The following is a 12,348-nucleotide window of genomic DNA, read 5'->3' as shown; positions in this document are numbered from 1 at the left end:
GTTGCACATATTCTTCATAACATTTTCGGTTGGCAACTAAAAATGTTACATTCTTTATAGCATTTTAGGTTGTGCTTAACCGAAAATGGTATACTTTTAACAACATTTTTAGTTACGCCTATTCTCTGACGTTGCTTAGCCTTAAGTTAGGTTGTCATACGACAGAACTACCTTGCCTCCCCACCCCCGTCACGTTAAACAATCACAGGAAAATCTCTCAACTTTTGAATTAAATGTACGGTTAGGGATTAGGAATTTAGATATTTATGGGTTTTGGTGATGGTAAAGATGATGGTCGGTAAATAGATGGACGACGACAGGTGATGACAGTGGTGAAAGATGGCTGGTGACAGTTAAAAATGAGATGTGAAATTAAATATTTTAAGTTTTAGGGGGTTTTGTGATTTTAAAGAAATTTGGGTATTTTTTAAATTAATTAATAATATTTTTATTTTTTTTTCAATTTTTTAAAAAATATAAATGTGAAATATAAATTTGGGTATTGTTTCATCACCATGCAATTCGAATGATATGCTCGAACTTAGTGGATGCAAACAAGGAAAAGATCCAGAACTTCCAAATTCCAACAATCACTTTTTGGACCGACCTTAAACAAACCATGAGGAAGCGATTCCTACCGACACATTATACACGAGAAGTTAAACTATGACTACACCGACTTCGACAAGGAAAAGTTCAGTTGAAGACTACTATAAGGAGATGCAGTCCTTACTCAATAGGTCTAACATAACCGAAAAAGAAGAGGTCAACGTGCCAAGATTTGTCATCGGCTTAAACTCAAACATCACTCATCTTCTTGATCTACATGGGTACAAAAACCTTGAAGATACACAAAAGAAAACAATGACAATCGAAGCACAAATCCAAAGGAGATCCCGATTCAGAGAACATTACCAAGGTACTTCATCCTCTTACCAAGGTAATCCTTCAAATTATTCCTCATCTTCTACTCCATCTTCTCCGAAAAAGCCAAGAGATGACAAACCTGACAAGGAGAAAGAACGACCAGCAAAGAATGATACACTTCCAGCCCCTAAAGATCAAATGATAATTTGTGAGGAGGTAGTGAAAGTAAAAAAAGAAAATCTAAGAAAGAGGCAAAAGCAAAAGAAGTCACTAGTTAAAAAAGCCAAAAAGAATAATAGCCCATGGGAGGTGAGTGAACCTAAATGTGAGAAGAAAAGAGTGACTCAAAATCAATGTGTGAGCACAAAAGAATTGAGAGAGAACCTGTAACACCCCCAACCCGTATCCGACTCGGATTCGAGTCCGAGGTGTCACATTGACTTTTCAAAGCATTTTCCTTTACAAATTGACTAAAATTTAAATTCACACTTCAAAAAAATGAATATTTTACATCAATTTAATCAATTGGTTTACAAAACATATCAGAGCATATTCAACTCAATTAATTAGTAAATGCCAACTATATTCCAATAAAAAAAATACATCTAATCATCTCTTTAAATTTTCTGCTCTGAAATTTGTGAGGGAGATGCTAACCTGTCTTGCTCCTCTTCAATTCTCTTCTCGCTTTCTGGAACCTACGTGTGAAACACTCACATGCTAAGTCTATGACTTAGTGAGGCCTAATAAAACATATATTGTAACTTCATCACTTAACAATACAAAACATTTTATATGCTCAGGTCATACCACTCATATAATATTACATATAACAAAATGCATACATACACATATGTTATACTTATCATTATCGATAAATTTATCGTATTCATTATTACTACTAACATCATTATCATTATCATATCATATATATACCTTACTATAATTAGTCCTTTTTTAACATATAAACTTATACTTATCATTTATGCACAGCATATAACACATTTTGCAAGAGCACAAATAGCATCACACAAGATATGTTTATGTTATCTCTTTTATTAGCCCATGTATACTCGTGAGAACTAACGATATGCGAGTACATTGAGGTTGTGCACATATGCTGTCACCAAAGCTCGTATAAGTCCCACTGAGTGCCATGTAAAATATGTCCCGAATGACCTATGCATATGTCTCGAAGGACCACCATCCATATGTTTTGAAGAACATAGGTAACTGTCCATATGTCCCTAAGGACGTAGGTAAACTATCCACATGTCTCGAAAGACATAGGTAACCCTCGAATCTTGGCATGCCAACTATACCTCTAGCTCTCCTGACACTTACATGGGCATTCTCTTTTATATCGTTTCACATAATCATATCTCATATGCTCATAGCTTTTATCATATCATTCACATGCATAGCGTATCTTTTGTGATCATAAAATCATATAACTTTGAATCATATATTCATATAACTCATATAATCCTTTCATATAATTCATGTCTTATTATCACATATTGCATATCACATATACTATATTTACATACATCAATATCCTTGGACTTATTTTACTTTATTACATTAAAGCATAGACATGTAGTCTTATGTGCTTTACCAATACTATCTATTCATATAATCTCATTTTTCCTTATAAGTAGATACTACTTATTTTATTTCACTTCTCGATTTATTCACCTAATTATTTATATCAACTCACATGGTTTATTACACAACTTATATCACATAAACATATATTCGCATAACTTATTCTTACCCAATTTCTATGACATCCTTATATGATTTTAGTTATCTTGTACTATACTTCATATCATATAAGAATCCAACTTATTTTAGATCATAGTTCCATTTAACATAAAGTCCTTCCTATGTTACTTATCTAACTTATTTTAAATACCCATTTATGTCAATATCTCTTAACTTATATTCTATATTTATATTATCATATATGTCAACCCTACTTAATTTATCTCACTTTTCATTTATTCACTTAAATCTATATGATTTATATATATTGTCATCATACCATTACCTATATATCTAACTCATATAATTTATAACTTGTTATCATATCTTCATCTAGACATATATCCATATGTTTATAATCACATATCTTATATTCTTTCTCTAGTTATCACATAAGTCCTTGTTATTTTATATAGTTCGTAATCTTATAACTTATATCACATGTTCATATATCATTCTCTTATAATTTCATAAATCGTTATCGTATAACACATATCATATAAATTCACATCACATATCATGTAATACGAACAAGGTATATTCACATTATACAAAACGTAATAATGCATCTACTCACATAATCATATATTCAGAATATAGGAAACAAACTTTTCGCAAGTCTAATTTCCATATAACAAAACGTATATTCTAATAGTATGAACTCACCTGGCCTCACTAGTCAATATCATTCTTTTATCTTTTCTTCATATGCCCAATTCTTGTCGACTGATCTGGACTTGCTTTCAATTGATATCTACATAATCATACATTATACATATCATTATTCTGCTTGGCATACTCAAATCTTTCATTTCTTAAACTAAAAGAAAGATTATTTCCATTTTCCTAAATAAGTGTATCGGTACACACTAAAGTGTATCAGTACATTCCTTAACGTGCGTATCGATACACTACCTATGTATCGATAATCAAATTACATTTGAAAGTTTTCCTGTTCAAGGGGGTATCGATACACTCCTTAATGTATCGATACAATTTGAACGTTTTCCCATATTTTACTCTTGATGTATCGGTACCTATTGAATGTGCACCAATACACCATTGCCCAGAAATCAATTTTAAGCACGAAAATCACCTCAAATCCACTTAAACACTTCATGTTTCATCCTCTATCATATTCTTAACTCACATACACATACTTAAACTCATTAATTCCCATTCATCACATTTTAAACTTCAAAATCCTATCCACTATATGGAATTCAACAATTAAACTCAATTTTCAACATGTTCTAAATTCAATTCTAATGCTTTAGACTTCTTAATCCTTCTTATGACAAGTCAAAAATCTCATCAAAACTCTAAAAACCCAAACCATATCAAAATTCATCTTAAAACTCATTTTACAAATCCTATCCTAATTCACTCATCTTATTGTTTTAAGCTTATATAAGCTTTCCTTAAGCTTATATAACACCCAATTACTCCAACCCAACATTTAAATTCAAGGAATTAACAAGCTGACATCAACTTACCTTTGTAGCTAGAGCAACAGGAGGAAGAAGAAGGAAGAAGGAAGAAGGAAGAAGGAAGAAGGAAGAAGGAAGAAGGAAGAAGGAAGAAGGAAGAAGGAAGAAAGAAGAAGGAAGAATGAAGAAATGGTTCTCGATAATTCTCCTCCCCTTTCACGTATAAATCTCATATTAAATGGAGTAAAAAAAATCTTTTAAACTAAAATTACCATAATGTCCTTCACTCTTTCCATAATTATAATTTAATCTAATACTGAAATATTCCTAATTAAGTCCTTGAACTTTTTAATTTTCTTAAATTGATCCCTAAATTTTAAAAGTTCTCATTTTGCTCACTGACCCGAATTCCGGGATGTTACAAATCTCCATTCTTTTAAGAAAATTCATTCTCAAATTTTCATTGTACACATTGATAAGAACATATCTTCTAATGTTCTCATGTTGCCTCATTTATTTAATCTGTCATTCTTTTAGTTTTTCAACTACCTTTTCCCCTTATTCATTCATCTACTGTCGCTTATCATATAAACAGTGACCAGTAACCTCATCCATTTTTGTCATTTCTGTCATTCGATTCTGTATTTTCCTTTGACCTTTCTAAAATCCATATAATGTTACGCATCACGTAGACAATAACATCCATTTTTAATCACTCAACATCATAAATTCATCTCTTATTACCTTATAACAATAACCAAAGTCTTATTCCAACATCATTTGACCAAGAACACAACCTTAAATCTTCTTTAATTATGATTAAACATATACTTTACAGAATCAAACAATTTTTTCACATTACCTTGCACATTTTTCTTACTTTTATATCGAACTTATCATCTACACTTCCATATATCCTTTATCATATCTGATCTTTTAAACTCAATCCTTTTATAGTCAAGATCTCCTTATACACAACTAAACCATATCTTTCACCCGTGTTTTCATACTCTTTTCATATCACTTATACTTATCCCTGGTTATCAATCTTTATTACATCTTCGTAACTTTTATAATCCATATGAATTGCCCAAAATCTTGATCTTATACAAAATCCTTATCTTCTTTTACATACTTAGAATACACTACCAAATCCAAATCCACATCATACATGATTAACTCAGTCTTATATCTTTTCTAAATCTTACAACTCTATCACCTTTATTATTACAGTTAATCAATAGCAACTGTTCAATCTAGGGCACAAGCCCTAATCAACCAATCATATACATCCGACCTTTATAAATGCATATATTGTTACTCATTATATAGAAAGAAAAATACAATCCTTACTTCTCAATATCATAACTCAATTGATTTCTTTTCTTATTCTCTAATTGTTTTACCACATAAATCCAACCTTTACTCATTTCTTAATCCTTGTCTACACTACAATACACATGATATTTTCATATTACTTTACGCACTTTTCTTATTTCTATTTCAAAATTATAATCGATACTTCTTGTATAACCCTTGTCATATCTGATTCTGTAAACTCTATCATTTTCTTTCCTTATTCTATTACTTTCCATAAATCAAAATATCCTTATAACATCAATCATATATTTTCTTTCATTCTCCCTTACTCTTTTCATATTACCTTACACTTTTCTAGCAATCCTTAACTTCCCTTAAACATAAGAATCCTTATCTCCTTCACTGCATCACATTCATATGATCAAATATACAACCGTATCCAGATCCACTTCATCTTTGGTTATCTTAACCTTACAATATCTTAAAATCTTATAATTCCAATACATTTTTCATTACATAATCTTGTTAACCAACGCTAACTCTTTCCATCTAAAATGCAAACCCTTATCATATCCACACTCTTGCTTATACACAGTACTTTCTCTTTGTTTCAAATTTATAACTCTGGTTTCATTCATCTTAAAAACTTGTCACTGATGCACTTATTCTTGAACTCTTTTACAAATTCTAACCACATCATTTGATCCTTTAACATTCTTATAGGGACACTCATCCACCATATTCTATCTTATCCATTTAAAAATGAAACTAATCACTATTACTTTTCCGATTCAAAACAGTAAAGACCTTCTAACGACATTCTAACATGATTTCAACTTCCTGAAATCAACCTTTGATCTTACGAGGCACTTACTGAGGTGTCCGCTCTTCATCCTGCCTAATCAGGGCAGGTGAATTACTACCACCATCAGGTTTATCACCTCTCAATTCACTTTGACCATTCTATTCTCATAACTATCTCATACTAATCTTATTCTATTAGCAAGACAACATACTCTTTACACTATCAGATAAGAAATTTTTCACTCTATGTTGGCATGTACATATTTTAAAACTCTTTTACCTTCGGTTTAAGCCTAGAATCGACTAAACCTTAGCTTCGATACCATTAAATGTAACACCTCTAACCCTTATCCGACCCAGATTCGAGTCTGAGGTGTCACATTGACTTTTCAAAGCATTTTCCTTTACAAACTAATTAAAATTTAAATTCACACTTCAAGAAAATGAATATTTTACATTAATTAAATCAATTGGTTTACAAAACATATCAGAGCATATTCAACTCAATTAATTAGTACATGCCAACTATATTCCAATAAGCAAAATACATCTAATCATCTCTTTAAATTTTCTGATCTGAAATTTGTAAGGGAGATGCTAACCTGTCTTGCTCCTCTTCAATTCTCTTCGCGCTTTCCGGAACCTACGTGTGAAACACTCACATGCTAATTCTATGACTTAGTGAGGCATAAAAAAACATATACTGTAACTTAATCACTTAAGAATACAAAACATTTTATATGTTCAGGTCATACCACTAATATAATATTACATATAACAAAATGCAGACATAAACATATGTTATGCTTATCATTATCGATAAACTTATCGTATTCCTTATTACTACTAACATCATTATCATATCATATATATAACCTTAAAATCATTAGTCCCTTTTTAACATATAAACTTATACTTATCATTTATGCACAGCATATAACACATTTTGAAATAGCACAAATAACATCACACAAGATATATTTATGTTATCTCTTTTATTAGCCCATTTATACTCATGAGAACTAACGATATGCGAGTATATTGAGGTTGTGCACATATGATGTCACCATAACTCGTATAAGTTCCACTGAGTGGCATATAAAATATGTCCCGAATGAACTTTGTATATGTCCCGATTGACCACTATCCATATGTTTCGAAGAACATAGGTAACTATCTATATGTCCCTAAGGACATAGGTAAACTATCCATATGTCTCGAAAGACATAGGTAACCCTTGACTCTTGGCATGCCAACTATATCTCTAGCTCTCCTGACACTTACATGGGCATTCTCTTTTATATCGTTTCACAAAGTCATATCTCATATGCTCATAGCTTTTATCATATCATTCACATGCATAGCGTATCATTTGTGATCATGAAATCACATAACTTTGAATCATATATTAATATAACTCATATAATCCTTTCATATAATTCATGTCTTATTATCACATATTGCATATCACATATACTATATTTACATACATCAATATCCTTGGATTTATTTTGCTTTATTACATTAAAGCATATACATGTAGTCTTATGTGCTTTACCAATACTATCTATTCATATAATCTCATTTTTCCTTATAAGTAGATACTACTTATTCTATTTCACTTCTCAATTTATTCACCTAATTATTTATATCAATTCACATGGTTTATTACACAACTTATATCACATAAACATATATTCGCATAACTTATTCTTACCCAATTTCTATGACATCCTTATATGATTTTAGTTATCTTGTACTATACTTCATATCATATAAGAATCCAACTTATTTTAGATCATAGTTCCATTTAACATAAAGTACTTCCTATGTTACTTATCTAACTTATTTTAAATACCCATTTATGTCAATATCTCTGAACTTATATTCCATATTTATATTATCATATATGTCAACCCTACTTAATTTATCTCACTTTTTATTTATTCACTTAAATCTATATGATTTATATATATTGTCATCATACCATTACTTATATATCTAACTCATATAATTTATAACTTGTTATCATATCTTCATCTAGACATATATCCATATGTTTATAATCACATAGCTTATATTCTTTCTCTAGTTATCACATATGTCCTTGTTATTTTACATAGTTCGTAATCTTATAACTTATATCACATGTTCATATATCATTCTCCGATAATTTCATAAATCATTATCATATAACACATATCATATAAATTTACATTACATATCATGTAATACGAACAAGGTATATTCATATTATACAAAACGTAATAATGCTTCTACTCACACAATCATATATTCAGAATATCGAAAACAGACTTGTCGCAAGTCTAATTTCCATATAACAAAACGTATATTCTAATAGTATGAACTCACCTGGCCTCACTAGTCAATATCGTTCTTTTATATTTTCTTCAATGCCCAATACTTGTCAACTGATCTGTACTTGCTTTCAATTGATATCTACATAATCATACATTATATATATAAGTATTCTTCTTAGCATACTCAAATCTTTTATTTCTTAAACTAAAAGAAAGATTATTTCCATTTTCCAATATAAGTGTATCGGTACACACTATAGTGTATGGGTAATTCCTTAACGTGTGTATCGATAAACTACCTATGTATCGATACACAAATTACATTTGAAAGTTTTCCTGTTCAAGGGGGTATCGATACACTCCTTAATGTATCGATACACTTTGAACGTTTTCCCAGATTTTACTCTTGATGTATCGGTACCTATTGAATGTGTACCGATACACCCTTGCACAGAAATCAATTTTAAGAGCGAAAGTCACCTCAATTCCACTTAAACACTTCATGTTTCATCCCCTATCATATTCTTAACTCACATACACATACTTAAACTCATTAATACCCATTTATCACATCTTAAACCTCAAAATCCTATCCACCATATGTAATTCAAGAATTAAACTTAATTTTCAACATGTTCTAAATTCAATTCTAATGCTTTAGACTTCTTAACCCTTCTTATGACAAGTCAAAAATCTCATCAAAACTCTAAAAACCCAAACCATATCAAAATTCATTTTAAAACATATTTTACAAATACCATCCTAATTCACTCATCTTATTGTTTTAAGTTTATATAACACCCAATTACTCCAACCTAACATATAAATTCAAGGAATTAACAAGCCGACATCAACTTACTTTTGTAGCTAGAGCAACGAGAGGAAGAAGGAAGAAATGGTTCTAGATAATTTTCCTCCCCTTTAACGTGTAAATCTCTTATTAAAGGGAATAAAAAAATATCTTTTAAACTGAAATTACCATAATCTCCTTCACTCTTTCCATAATTATAATTTAATCCAATACTGAAATATTCCTAATTAAGTCCTTAAACTTTTTAATTTTCTTAAATTGTTCCCTAAATTTTAAAAGTTCTCATTTTGGACACTGACCCGAATTCTGGAATATTACAGAACCTTCTTTACAAAGAACCTTGCATCCTTGTTCGCTTTAGGGAATCAATTATTTCGATTTCTAACATTAACAAGGATTTGTCTAGTGTGTTTTCATCTCTTTTACATGATTTTCGAGAAGTGTTAGGTGATATACCTAACGAATTACTACTGAAAAGAGGAAAACAACACCCAACCAATCTAATTCAAGATTCCATCATACCTCATCAAACATACAATCTTAAAGAAACCAAAGAGTTAGATTTGATACAAAAATGCTACATCCGTGAAAGCCTTAGTCGTGATGCCATCTTAATGATGAAACATGACTTAAACAACTCCACATGGTTTATAGTTCGTGCACAGGGAATCCATGTAAATGATGAGAAAGTAAAAGTAACACGAGACTAGCCCACACCATCTTCCATCGCCAAGAGTTGTAGAATAGTGCTAGGTGACCCTCTTGACGGATTACCACATGAAAACCCTAATCACTATGGCATATCAATAAAGAGTCACGATTTATGATAGTCCAAAGGTAAGCATTTTATTACTCATTTTAATGATTTTGTAACATACTTCTTCTCCTTTGTACAAGGTAAGACTCTTGAAGTTGTCATTCATACCAAACACAACTCCTTTAAGTGCGTAACAGACCGAGGTAAGCAAAACATAGTAAACGATGCTTTACCATAAAGATATACTCTTAAGCATACTACTATTCTGAGAATTTAACATATCAAAGATGTATATCACGATAAATCATATATTTATGATATTTCTACCCATACTTTTAAAAGTGCTTTTAATGAGCTTTATCTTGTATATGAGTTTCCTTGCCAACTATACAGGTTCTACAGTCTACAAATCTCATCCCGAGAATTCTTAATTCATGAACCACACTTAGGAGACTTAAGGGATTACTTTAACATGGTTTTTAAACACTCATTCTCGCCACACACGAATAACACCATGGAGAAATTATTTGAAGCAATCATACAGAAAGCCAACAGTGGTCAGCGCCATGTTGAATTTCAACCTAAACATCATATTAAAAGACTTGTATGCAAAAGAGGATTTCAAGACTACAAGAAATCAGTTCCTACAAAGAAGAAACCTTGACTAACACGCAAAATGACACATCACATTGATCCTGGTAAATGTTTCACAAGTTTTACTTTCAACACATCTAATTCTTTTTCTCTTGGATTTTCATATTCGAGGATGAATCCTTTTGAGGAGTGGGACAATGATACATGCACCAGAGTCCATAATACATGCTTCTTTGGACTAATGTTTCTACTCGAACCTATTAGAAGAACAAAGTCTCGAAGATTCAAAGCATATCTATTCGGTAAGCATAATGTGAATGAATCATTAAACTATTCTAATGTTGCTCCCTTTAATGTTTCAGATTTGAGGTTGAATCTTTTTAAAGAAAGGGAGAATGATACATGCATCACAAGGCTGACATCAAAGGAACAAGTAATGACTCTTCCAAATGATCCACTCGTCCAAGCTTTGGAAAAGAAGATCAGAACAATAGCATACTTGCGACGACTTTTTTAATGGGATCCTGATCTTATTTGGTCGAAATGTCATCTGGAGATACAACCGTCTGTCTCTTATCTTTCCAATGGTTCTTGAATTGCATCAATCCGATATCTGGAACTCCAGATACGTTCATTTTAGTGAAAACAGTGCATGCAGAAATTCCTATACGAGATTAATACGTGATTTTGTAAATATTACGAATTTTCAATATTTATATTGATTATTTGTAATATAATTTAATATAGGATGATGCATTATCTTTTAGGATTAGATTTATTATTTTATTAGGAATTAAGGACGAGTTAAAACATTATTTTTAGTTATTATTATTTTATTAGGAATTATAGTTAAGACATGTTTAGTTTATTATTATTTTATTCATTAGTTATTTAGGACCTTTAGAACTCAGCCCCTATATAAAGGAGGCTTCACTCAACTTTGTAAATGAGATTTCTTTGATTAATAATACAACGAGAGTTTGTTTTTGCAAGTGCTGATTGCCTTGTGCCTTTGAAGCTTCTTCTCCTGGAGTTCTTTCAAGTTCTTGTGAGGGAGATTAATCTTCACACTCCAATTTACCTTTTCATTGTGACTAGGAGGGTTGGTTAGAGCCATATTATCGTGTTTTCCTTTTCATTGTGACTAGGAGGGCTCGATAGGAAACTTATCCATCTATTTCCCACAAATCCATCTATTTTCCACAAATCCATCTATTTACCGTTCACCTTCATAAGGGAGATCTTTTGATTTCTTGGTTATCATACTTTATTTTCAATTTCTTTATCTTTTGTTTATCTTGTTCTAATCTTATTTCTAACCTTGTTTCCAACACCTAAAAGAACCCCTAAGAACCCTGCTTGCTGCCGCCACCTTCCCCTATTCATTCTCCGTTGTTCTTCATCAAGTCTAGAGCTTTCTAGGTTTGATTATTCAATAAGAGCAACGTTCATTAACCCGCCACCGCTTTCTATCACACCCATTGTACACTCCAAAAAGATGTTCTCTCTCTTGGACTCTGACCCCTCACAGATTAGGGGTGTTAAAAATATCCAATTTGATTGATTTGGTTTGTCGACCCATTGACCCAAACCTAAAAATCATGTAATTTTTTTAAAAATTATACGATCTGTAATCATCAATTTTCAACATTAAAAGTAAAAAATGAGCCTACACAC

Source organism: Hibiscus syriacus, unplaced genomic scaffold (assembly GCF_006381635.1).
Source record: "Hibiscus syriacus cultivar Baekdansim isolate YM2019G1 unplaced genomic scaffold, ASM638163v2 tig00113725_pilon, whole genome shotgun sequence".
Classification (NCBI taxonomy): Eukaryota; Viridiplantae; Streptophyta; class Magnoliopsida; order Malvales; family Malvaceae; genus Hibiscus; species Hibiscus syriacus.
This window is presented reverse-complemented; position numbering follows the sequence as displayed.